The sequence below is a fragment of the Heterocephalus glaber genome, unplaced genomic scaffold (assembly GCF_053883595.1).
Source record: "Heterocephalus glaber isolate CG9 unplaced genomic scaffold, H.glaber_assembly_v1.0 deba00001662, whole genome shotgun sequence".
Taxonomy (NCBI): domain Eukaryota; kingdom Metazoa; phylum Chordata; class Mammalia; order Rodentia; family Bathyergidae; genus Heterocephalus; species Heterocephalus glaber.
Window position 1 is genome coordinate 3200587 of NW_028258403.1, and position 13237 is coordinate 3213823.

At 39.3% G+C, this 13237-nt stretch overlaps 1 gene segment (V, D, J or C); it reads left to right on the top strand.

Annotated features, from left to right (window-relative positions):
* The window catches only part of LOC101705873 (T cell receptor delta constant-like), a 670370-nt gene that overhangs the window by 178115 nt on the left and 479018 nt on the right, over positions 1-13237 (top strand).

A 13237-nucleotide genomic window follows, 5' to 3' on the forward strand; every position in this document is an offset into this window, starting at 1 on the left:
GTTTAATTTGTCACGACCAATGGATTCATTCTGCTGGGTTTCCTGGGGTTGTGATCCCCATTGTCTTTTCCTAGGATATTGTCTAAAAGTTTTTGGAGTGCCGGTTTGATATTCATGAAGTTCCTGAGGTGCTCTTTATCATGAAAGTATCTTATTTCTCCATCAATTTTGAAAGATAGTTTTGCAGGGTACATCGATCTGGGTTGGAGGCTGTTTTCTTTTAGGGCTTGAAATACATCACTCCAAGCTCTTGCCTTGAGAGTTTGCATTGAGAAGTCTGCTGTGATTCTGATGGGCTTTCCTTTGTATGTGATTTGTTTCTTTTCTCTCACTGCTTGCAGAATTTTGTTCTTCTGTTGGATTTCTGGAATCCTAACTATTATATGCCTATGTGCAGATTTTTTTTGATTAAGGTTAGCTGGAGTCCTATATGCCTCACTTATCTGTATGTCAAGTTCTTTTCCCCTCCTTGGGAATTTTCTGCCATCACTTCTGTGAAGAGTTTTTTTATGTCATCTGCACTCTCTCTTCTTTTTTCATTGACTCCAATCAGTCTTATGTTATTCTTCTTTGCATCATCTAGCAGCTGTTGGATTGATTTCTCAAGTTCTCTTACAATTTTAAAGCAATTTTTCTTTCCCCCCTCACTAATTGCAATCTTATCTTCTATATGTGCAATTCTATCCTCACATTGGTTCATTCTGCTGCACAGATTTTTGATGGAGTTTTTAATCTCTTGAAAATCTGTTTGTATCTGTTTTATGGATTCCATTTGTTTCCTATGTTGGGATTCCATCATGTTCCTCAGATCTATTTTTTTTTATCTGTGTCCTCGCTAGATTTATTAATCATGTCTTGCACCATGAGCACAATCTTTGCTGTTATCTGAATAATTATTTCTGATTTCATTTTTCTCAGATCCTCTTTTGTTGCTAGGTCAGAGAGTCCAGGTGGTTGAGTATCAGAGTGTTCCATCTCGTTTCCCTTTGGGGTTGCTGTAGGTGATCTGGAAGTCTATTTTTGAGGCTTGTTTATATGTCTTCTCATTTCCCTGGGGGAGGGGGTGCTTCTGGCGCCCACGTGGATCACCTTCTGTGCCCTAGGAGCTTGGGATAGCAGCAGGGGAGCTTCCTTCCGGGTGCTGGAACCCACTGAGCTTCTCTGCCCTAGGAGCCTGGGATGGAGGCGGGGGAGCTTCCTCCGGGTGCTGGGACCAGCTCACCTTCTTGGCCCCAGGAGCCTGGGATGGTAGAGGGAGCGCTTCCTTCCATGTGCTGGGACTGGCTCACCTTCTTGGCCCTAGGAGCCTGGGATGGCAGCAGGGGAGCTTCCTTCCGGGTGCTCTAAACTTAAAATTTTTCAATGGTATATGTCTTTAAATATTTTCTCATATATTGAGCTTTAACTTTTACCAGATATCATCATTTATCAATGAAATCATGACAAAGGACAAGACAATTTTTAGGAAAGAAAAATAATTTATCAACCTAGATACCATAACTCATTCAAACTTGACACACTCAAAAACTGCATTTCTGAGATAGGTACTGCACACACCTGGATAATCCCAAACCCAGAGCAGTCATTTCAACAGGAGGGAAACCCTACTGCCATGCTGCTCCCAGACTGTTGTGGGCACTTGTGGTCTCCATCTGCTTAGGTACAAATAATCACCAACCAGAGCACAAGGCTCCTGTTAGCACTCAGAGGTGAAACAGGACAGAGGAGCAAATCTCACATAATTAGAAACTTTCCTATGCACCACTCACTGGTCTCTTATTTATAATATTTGCCTTACTGTAACTAATTTAGAGACTAGCGTTTGGTTTTCTAGTTGCCTCCTTGGTCCCCTTATAATAATTCATCCTGTAAAACAATAAAACAAATGAAGATTGATAGTAAGTAGATAAAACAAGGAGAGTCCATGGCTCATAATCAATTCTACTACACATAAAACTTAAAAATTACTCCACTGAGTAACATCAGTGTGTATGAACCAGCTCAATCTGCAATTGCCCGCTCCAATCCTCAAATTAACTACTTCTCTCAGAGCCCCTCTTTAGGTACAGCCTAACCTAACTACCCAGGGAAAGAAGGGTAAAAAGAGGAACGCTTTGAGGTGAGCCACAATTTTGGTCATCTGTTCAGAGACCTTGTGAACTATGAACCTAAGAACCCCATTTCCTGTTTGGAGGCACAACATAAGAACCCAGAAAGTACTTGTATAATTTGTGTGTATGCTCAGGCTCTCAGAGGCCCTGAACTCTGAACCTGAGGCAGAAGAAAATACACTATGCAGAGGGACACGGAACACTTGCCACTTTCCATCTTGCTCTGTGTGTCCATGGCCTTCATCTATTCTGGTACAGATGATTCACACACAGAAAAAACATTATGGATGAGAGGATTACACCAGGGACATGGTGCTTCACCTTGGATAGAAGAGGAAGTGGAGATGGGAGAAAAACAAACTGATTTCAGTTTAGTTTGTCTTTGGGTCTTAAATTAGTCTAATTTTTATATTTTCTTCACTATGTCTGAGAATCAGCTCTGTTTCCTGTTTGTTTCCAAAGGATCCAAAGTGGCCCAGAACATGACTCGAACCTAGTTGAACATATCCAGGCATGAAGGAGAAACAGTTACCCTGGGTTGCTTTTATGAAACAAGTCACTTATTCTGTATTTTTTGGTACAAGCAATATTCTAGTGGAGAGATGATTTTCCTTATTCTCCACGAACTTTGGGATGAGAATAAAGAGGATAGTCACTGTTCTGTCTACATCCAGGAGGCAACTAAAACTGTCAGTTTCACCATTTCAGTCTTACAGCAGGAAAATTCTTCAGAGCATTTCTGTGCTCTCTGGGAACATGCACAGTGTTTGAAGTAAGAGTAAAAGCTGAATAAAAACCCAAGAGCTCTACAGGAAATAGCCTCATGTTAAGAGACCTATCTGAGAAGCACACCTGCAGATACCAGACAAGAAGAAGCAGCTGTGGTTAGGATCAGAAGATTTAATTCTAAGTAAAACCTCCTTCTACCGCCTTTGGGAAGAGTTGTTAGGAGGAACATTCTTCTAAAACATCCTTGGTCTTCAATTTTTACCTTAAAATCATACAGAACATGTTTAAGGTTGTTGAAAACTAAACATAAAGATGCTCAAAGCACAAACTCGAGTCAGTTATGAGAAATCATCATGAAAATAATTTCCTTAGGCACTCTGGTTAGGCTCTGTGTCAATTATACAGGATCAGAGACACAGAGCCACCAGGAGTGATGCAGCATAAGAGAGTAATAATAAAGATGAGACCTCGTGCAATTGCTGGTGCTGTAAGGGGGAGTCTCTGCAAAGATATTGTGTTTGCACCTGGTATTGAGCCTGTATTGACTAAATGGGGTACAGCTAGACTTATGCTTAGGATGAGAAGCTGGATGAGGACAAGCATATGGATGAACCATGTGGACGTAAGGACACCAAGAGGATAACTGGAACCTAAAGGACAAACTAAAATGTCTCTGTCCCTCAACTCCTTCAATCTTGTTTTATGCATGAACTGCAGGAGAAGCAGAGTTGTCCATCATTGTGCGACATGTAATGTTACCCCAAGACAAAGAGAAGCTAAAGGAGTTGTGTGTCAACAATATGAGAAGCTGGCAGGATATATAACTCAGTGGTAAAGGTTCTCTTACACAAGTCCCTGAATTTGTACCTCAACACTAAATAAAAAGAAATTTTAAAAGTTGAGTTGGCAGATCAGCAGCAATGTGTGTGAGCTGTCCCCGTGCCTGGAACTCTGAACCTGCAGAGCAAATACAATACAGCTGTGCATCACAACCACCTGCCAAATCTCACAGTTTCTCTTATGGCCAATCATAACCCTAAACAATACAACAAAATCCACCATTGTATCCCCCTGTCAACTTGGCACCCATATGCACCTCCTGTAACAACACATAGCATTCAAATAAAAACAACAGAAAAATCATGCTTCCTGCCAATGTGATGCAGCTATTCTGTGTGATATTCATGTTTCTTTTCAGTCACAGTCTCCCATTGGTATTTTGTACCTCAACTACTGAGATATAATGAAGTACAAGGTGAATTCTCATTAGCACATCTTGTGCTACCACACACAGGCAAATGAAAGGAGAGCAAAGCATGATAGGCATGGAAGAAAAATTCATATTCAGGTGTCTGTTTAAGTACAAACAGCACAAAAACAGACCAGAAGAAAAAAATACTTGCTACAGCCAGAGAAAGGTGATCATACCAGTCAGCTTTCCCATTGCTGAGACACAATACTCAATGCACATAACTTAAAGAAGGAGAGCTTTAATTTAGTTCATAATTTCAAGGGATTCTGTCTATGGCTGGCAGGCTTCAAGGCAGGAATATCATGCCAGAAAGATGTGATGGAACAAAGCTGCTTAGTTCATGGCATCCAAGCAAAGCAGGGGAGCAGCACCAGAGATGGAGCCAGGGTCCATATATAGTAACCAAGGTCACACCTCCATGAGCCACCCACACACACCTAGAAGTGTGCCCCACCAATCACCTAGGCAGATCTCAAGGCCAGCTGATACTCCACCTTAATCATGGCAGTGATATACTGTGTTCCGAGAAATGTCACTAAGAATGATACCTGAATTATCATCAGAAGCACTGAAAGTCAACAAGAAAAAAATCATTTTTAAAGTTGTTAAAGAAAACCGGAGTCTTGCAGAAGACACCGAATCACCCCGCTGCAGACAGGCAGGTCTGTGCACTCCCTACTGAGGTCCTGAGTCACACAGAAGATGCCGAATCCACTCACTGCAGACAGGCAGGTCTGTGCATGCCCTACCGAGGTGCAAAGTCACTCAGAAGATGCCAAATCACCCCGCTGCAGACAGGCAGCCACCTGGTTCCACACTGCAAAGACGCAAAGGACACCAGACCACCAGACCAAGGTACTGAGTCCCGCTGCTCCCGGCCCAGAGGTAGGGGCTTCTGAGCCGCCATCCCACTGCTCCTGGTCCAGAGGAAGGGGCTTCCTGGTCACCATCCCTACTGCTGCTCCTGGCCCCTGGCCCAACTCTCCTAGCTCAGAGAAGGTACTCAATACAGGTGTTAAGAGCCTGCCACCCCAGTTGAAATGAGAAAACACATAAATAAGTCTCAAAACCAGACTTCCAGGTCATCTACAGCAACCCCAAAGGGAAATGAGATGGAACACTCTGATACTCAACCACCTGGACCCACTGAACTGCCAACAAAAGGGGATCTGGAAAAAAGGAAATCAGAAATAATTTCTCAGATAACAGGAGAAATTGTGCCCCTAGTGCAAGACATGATTAATAAATCTAGAGAGGAGTTCAGGAACATGATGGAATCCCAACATAAGAAACAAATGAAATCCATAAAACAGATGCAAATAGATTTTCAGGACATGAAAAACTCCATTGAAAGTCTACACAGCACAATGAGCCGATGTGAGGACAGAATTTCAGATATGGAAGAGAAGATTGCAATTAGTGACCAGGAAAAGAAAAATTGCTTCAAAATTATAAGGGAACATGAGAAATCAATCCAGCAGCTGCTACATGATGCAAAGAAGAATAACATAAGACTGATTGGGCTCAATGAAGAAACAGGAGAGAGTGCAGATGACATAAAAAACCTCTTCACAGAAATAATGGCAGAAAACTTCCCAAGCAGGGGAAAAGAGCTTGACATATAGATAAGTGAGGCATATAGGACTCCAACTAGCCTTGATCAAAAAAAAAATCTACACATAGGCATATAATTGTTAAGATTCCAGAAACACAACAGAAGAACAAAGTTCTACAAGCAGTTAGAGAAAAGAAGCAAAACGCATACAAAGGAAAGCCCATCAGAATCACAGTAGACTTCTCAACACAAACCATCAAGGCAAGAAGAGCTTGGAGTGACATATTCCAAGCCCTAAAAGAAAACAGCCTCCAACCCAGATTGATGTACCCTGCAAAACTATCTTTCAAAATGGGTGGAGAAATAAGATACTTTCATGACAAACAGCACCTTAGGAACTTCGTGAATACCAATCCAGCACTCCAAAGAATTTTACACAATATCCTAGGAACAGACATTGAGGATCACAACCCCAGGAAGCAAAGCAGAATGAAGCCATCTGGCATGACAAGAAATTAAATGTAAAGGGGAAGAACCCAACAAAAAGAAAAAGTCATGGCAATGACAAGTCAATACGTTTCAGTTATAACCATCAATGTTAATGGTCTCAATTCACCAATCAAAAGAAATAGACTGGCAGAATGGGTCAAGAAGCAAAATCCAGCAATATGCTGCATACAAGAAACACACTTAATTCAAAAGGAAACTCATAGACTGAAAGTTAACAGGTAGAAAACAATACTCCATGCAACAGGAACCTGAAAAAAAGCAGGAGTAGCAATCCTCTTTGCAGATCAAGTACATTTCAAACCAACACTGATTAAGAGAGGTGAAGAAGGACACTATATCCTTGTAAAGGAAACAATCCAAGAGGAAGAGATGACAATCATAAATATCTATGCACCAAACACTAGTGCACCCAACTATATAAAACAAATACTAATGGACATGAAAAGTCATATATGCACAAATACAATTGTAGTGGGGGACCTCAACACCCCACTGTCACAAATGGATAGATCAACTAGACTAAAAATAAGTAATGAAATACTAGAACTCAATCAAACTCTTGAACAAATGAACTTAACAGATGTTTACAGAGTCTTCCACCCCACAAAATCAGAATACACATTCTTCTCAGCTGCACATGGGTCATTCTCCAAAATAGACCACATACCCACACACAGAACATGTTTAAGTAAGTGCAAAGGAATTGAAGTTATCCCCTGTACATTACCAGACCATAGTGTGATGAAATTGGAGATCCATAGCAAAAGAAACTCAAAAAATTTCATAAACATGTGGAAATTGAACAACACACTTCTGAATAACCAATGGGTCACAGAGGAAATTAAAGAAGAAATCAGACAGTTCCTTCAATTAGATGACAATGACAATGCAACATATCAGAATCTATGGGACACAATGAAAGCAGTCTTATGAGGGAAATTCATAGCAGTGAATAGGCATATTAGGAAAACAGAACGAGCCCAATTAAACAACCTGATCCTGAACCTCAAGCTTCTAGAAAAAGAAGAGCAGGACAACCCCAAAACTCATACAAGGGAGGAAATTATAAAGATCAGAGGAGAAATCAATGCAATGGAGACTAAGAGAACGATACAAAAAATTAATGAAGCCAAGAGTTGGTTCTTTGAAAGAATCAACAAAATTGACAAACCTTTAGCCAACCTTGTCAGAAAAAGGAAAGAAAAGGCCCAAATCCATGCAATTAGGAATGAAAAGGGTGAAATGACAACAGACCCAGCAGAAATCCAGAGGATCATCAATACCTACTTCCAGAGCCTATATGCCAATAAGGTGGACAACACAGAAGAAATGGACAGATTCCTAGATACACATGAATTACCAAAGTTGAACAAAGAAGACCTAAAAACTCTGAACAACCCAATATCAACCAATAAAATTGAAAATGTAATTCAAAACTTATCAACTAAGAAAAGCCCAGGCCCTGATGGCTTCACTGCTGAATTCTACAAGACATTTAGAGAGGAACTGCTGCCACTGCTGTTGAAACTCTTCAATGAAATTGAAAGGGAAGTAGTACTCCCAAATTCATTCCTGGAAGCAAGCATCACCTTGATTCCCAAAGCAGAGAAAGACCCAACCAAAAAAGAGAACTATAGGCCAATCTCACTAATGAACATAAATGCAAAATTCCTTAATAAGATACTGGCAAACAGAATGCAGAAGATCATCAAGAAGATCATACACCCTGATCAAGTGGGATTCATCCCAGGGATGCAGGGATGGTTCAATATACGAAAATCAATCAATCTAATACGCTATATAGCCAAGGACAAAAACCATATGATTATCTCCATAGATGCAGAAAAAGCATTTGACAAAATCCAAAATGCATTTATGATAAAAACCCTACAAAAAATTGGAATAGATGGTCTCTACCTCAAACTGATACAAGCCATCTATGAAAAACCAACAGCCAATATCATAAATAAATGGTTTAAAACTGAAATCCTTCACACTAAAATCAGGAACAAGACAAGGATGTCCACTATCACCATTCTTGTTCAATATAGTTCTGGAAACATTAGCTACCACAATTAGACAAGAGAAAGAAATAAAAGGAATAAAGATAGGTAATGAAGAAGTCAAATTGTCATTATTTGCAGATGACATGATACTCTATATAGAAGATCCCAAGAACTCCACCAAAAGTCTTCTAGACTTAATAACCAAGTTCAGTCAGGTAGCTGGTTACAAGGTTAATATACAAAAATCAATAGCTTTCCTCTACACCAATGACAGACTCACTGAGAGAGAAATAGGGCAAATAATTCCTTTCACAATAGCATCCAAAAAACTGAAATACCTAGGAATCAACCTAACAAAAGAAATCAAAGACCTCTTCTCTGAAAACTATGGCACTCTGAAAAGAGAGATTGATGATGATATCAGAAAATGGACAGACATCCCCTGCTCCTGGGTAGGAAGGATTAATATAATGAAAATGGCCATACTTCCAAAACTGCTATATACATTTAATGCAATTCCAATTGAGATCCCAGAAGCATACTTCATGGACCTTGAGAAAGCAATCCAACAATTCATTTGGAACAAGAAGAGACCCAGAATAGCATAAGCAATTCTAGGTAACAGAGACATGGCAGGGGGTATCACAATCCCCAACCTGCAACTCTACTACAAAGCTACTGTGATAAAAACAGCATGGTACTGGCAAAGAAACAGACTTGAGGACCAGTGGAACAGATTAGAAGATGCAGAAACAACACCAACCACACTCAGCCCTCTCATCTTCGATAAAGGAGCCAAACACCCTCACTGGAGGAAAGATAGCCTCTATAATAAATGGTGCTGGAAAAATTGGGCTTCAACTTGCCAAAGATTAAAACTAGACCTGTATCTCTCACCATGCACTAAACTAAAATCAAAATGGATTAAAGATCTAAATATTAAAATAGAAACTCTGATCCAGTTGGAACAGAGGTTAGGTAGAAGCCTTGAAGACATCGGTGCAGGAAAAGATTTTATGAACAAAACCTCAGTTGCCTATGAACTAGCACAAACAACCAACAAGTGGGATCTCTTCTTATTAAAAGGTTTCTGCACAGCAAGAGAAACCACCAGCAGTGTGAAGAGACAAAACACAATGTCTGAAAAAATCTTCACCTACTCTTCCTCAGGCAAAGGTCTACTATCTCGAATCTATAAAGAACTTAAAAAGATCAGACCTCCCAAATTTAAAGACCCAATCCAAAAATGGGCATCTGAAATGAACAGACATTTCTCACACAAAGAAGTAGAAATAGCAAATAAATACATGAAAAAATGTTCAACATCACTGGTCATTCAAGAGATGCAAATGCAAACAACACTGAGATTCCACTTCACTCCAGAAAGAATGGCTGCTATCATGAAATCAACCAATAACAAATGCTGGTGGGGCCATGGGGAAAGAGGACCCCTGCTCCACTGCTGGTGGGAGTGTAGACTGGTGCAAGCACTGTGGAAATCAGTATGGAGATACCTCAAAGAACTAGGACTGGAAGTCCCATTTGACCCCACTATTCCACTACTGGGGATCTTCCCCAAAGAATTAAAAGAATCATACCACAGTGATATATGTGCACCCATGTTCATAGCAGCACAGTTTGTGATAGCTAAAGCTTGGAAACAGCCCAAATGCCCATCAACTGGAGACTGCATAAAGAAAATGTGGTTTTTTAATAAAATGGAGTACTACTCACCATAAAAAATGAGAAATTAGAGACATTTATAGCTAAGTGGATGCACATTGAGATGATACTCTTAAGTGAAATAAATAGGACACACATGTGTAAATACCAAATAGTTTCTCTGGTGTGAGAAACTGAAAGTGTAAATAAGGACTAAATGTATAATAGGTCATGTGAAATAGGAAGAAAAGGGGCAAAGGGGAAGGAAGTGGGAGGGCTAGGCAAAAGGATAGAAGGGAATGGGATTAATATGAGAAAATGGAAAAATAGGAACAAAATCTTTGTAAATAGGGAGGACTGGAGTGGTTGAAGGGAGGGCTGGGCAAGGGTGAAAAATAAGAACCAAGAGAGACTATGTAAAGGTGCAAATTTCCAATGATGAATGTCATTATATTGTATACCTAAAATGTACCAATGATTAGAATGAATAATCGATAATGCAAAATAGGAAGAAAAGGTCCAAAGGGGTAGGGGTAGTGGGAGAGGCAGGGGAAAGGAAAGAAGGGAAAGGAAAAATGATGAGAGATGCAAAAAATGGAAATAAAGTCTTTGTAAATAGGGAAAGGTGGAGGGGGTGAAGCGAGGGCTACGAATGGGGAAAAAATAAGAACCAAGATGCATTATGTAAAGGTACAATTCCCAATGAGAAATGTAATTGTGTTGTATACCTACAATGTACCGATAAAAGAATTTATAAAAAAAAAAAAAAGAAAGAAAGAAAACCAAACAATATAACTTGTTTTGGTACAGAGGACTGAACTCAGGGCATTTGCACTGAGCTGTATCCCCAGCCCTTTTTTTTTTCATTTTTATTTTGAGACAGAGTTTTGCTAAGTCACTAAGTTACCCAGACAGGGCTCAAAATTGTGATCGTCATGCCTCACCTCCCAGAATGCTGGGACTACAGGAGTCTACCACCCTACCTGGCACAAATAAAACTTTTAAGCTAGCTGCCTATTAATGTGGAATACATTTTTAATTATTCTTGTTAAAAATTATTATTAAGAAGATTAAAAAATCAGTGGACAGACTCAAAAATTATATTATCAATGCATATTTCTGAAAAAGAAAATGTATAAGAAAATCATATAAATCAATAAAAATATAAACAATTAAAAGGGCATAAACTTATCTACTTCAGAAATATGATGTCCATGGGGTAAAAAGCATTCAAAAATGTTAGGAAAATGAAAATAAAACCTACTTGAGAGTTTTCTCTATGTCATCCCATCACTTTGAATGTATTAATATGCTCAGAAGGAAATGACTCTAAGAGGATATGGCAAAACGATGACTACTTTCAGGGAAAATGATGGATTAGTAAGTTTTATAGAAGCTTCCATCATTAAACATATGTGAAGAGAAGAAAAAGTATGAATGAGTCACCAACCTGCATACTTAGGGAAAGGCAGGTTTTACCAAGAAAAGAGAAAGTTGATATTTATTGACCTTAATATAAGTGAATCACCATGTTACACATTTCAGAATAATTACCTAATTTAATATGCAAGTCCTATGATATAGGATTTATTGTTCCTACTTTCAAATGTTTGGGAAAGAAGACTTAACTTTCTCTAATTCTGAAAAGCATCTCTGACTTGTATTTTCAGCCAGGATGCAGCATCTGAGAGGACCCTACCAAGCAGGGTTTTGACCACAGAAAAGCAAGGGCACCACAGCAGGGTGGCTGACGTCTCAGGGATGGTGGCATTACCAAGCTCAAGTGGACACCAAAGGGAACCGAAATAAAGATGTCAGACCTACCAATAAATTGCAAGCTGATCAATAGATTTAAAAGTCAAAACCCATTTAGCAGTGATGAATGCATTAACAAGTCTCTTCTAAAACAGCATCCTGGTAAGTGTAAAGAGCTAAAGGAGCAGATATTCCTGAAACATGAGCAAGTTTCCACTTCGGGACATTTATTTGCCCCTTGTCTTTGCTGCTTCTGCCTGTAATATTTTCCCTCAAATATCTACATTATGCACCTGTGCACTTCCTATATCTTTTCTCAAATGTCACCACCTTGTGAAAGCTGTGTCTAAATCTACTATATTTTCTTTCCTTGAGAATCCAGTTTCAGTGCACTGCATATATCCAGAATTGAAGCAGTTGTTAGTGGAAACACTGCCACCTGATGTCTAGCTCAAATAAACATTCACGCTGGCCTACTTGCTACCCTCTAGTGGTCGTAGATTGAATTGCGGAGAGGCCTTGCAAAGAGAGAAACCGTTGCCCAACCAAAGTCAGTGAACTTCCTCTTGCAATAATCATGTGCAACAGGTAATGGGGGAAAAATAAGAACAAAGATACATCATGTACAGGTACAAACATCCAATGATATATGTAAACGAATTGTATCCCTAAAATGTACCAATAAAAGAATTTAAAAATTTTAAAATATCATGTGCAAGAAGACAAGAAGAGTTGCTGGTTGTTGATTTATTGCCCTGTCAGATGTGAAGATGACTGACCTTGAAATGACAAATATAGTACATGGAGTGATTTGGGCTGGAGACTAGTAGGATACCTTGGAATAAAGCTTGGCATTGTTGTATAAGTTGGAAGTCTTTTCCTGCTAAGTGAACTTAAATCCACTTTTCTATCCTTTGTGGTATTATAGAAATATCATGAGAAGTGAGATAGAATCATTGATGGAGGAAAAATGAACTACTTTAGGGGACTTTGAGTAATAAAATATTTTCATCTGCTTATCCCCCAATATAAATAACATCACGATGCACTGATTTCTCATTAAAAGTTAATAAATATGATAAATCATAGATATCTAGGATAATCATGAAACTACTACATAAATTACAAAATACAGCTCAGAAAAATATAGTAAGCTTTATGTTGTGAATAGACTCTATTGCAATTTCAGATGGTCTCCCAATTTCCCAATACTTTGTACATTGCATGCATCAGGTAGAGGGTCTAATATAGGGAAGTTATTATACTGGATGACTTGCACATATTTTCCTACTTAACTTTTATTAAAACTCGTCAAGGCCAGTGAAATTTTGATGTCCAGTGTGAGAAACTGAGGAAGTGGAAACTCAAACTGACTTTGGTGTTTTGAGGTGAGGCTTTAGGGAGGTGATTAAGATTAGATAAAAATTTTGGTGGCTTTATCAGAAGAGGGAGAGAGACCAGAGAATACACACATGTGCACTCTCTGCTCCTTACAATGTGATGTCCTGTGCCACTTCAGGCTTCCTTTCTTTATAACTTACCCATCTTGGAATTGTTTCACTAGCATCAGAAAACAGATCAACTCGGAGGCAGCGTAGTAAGTGCTTGAGACCACAGACTAGCTGTATTTCTAGATCTAATACTCATTCATTGAGTT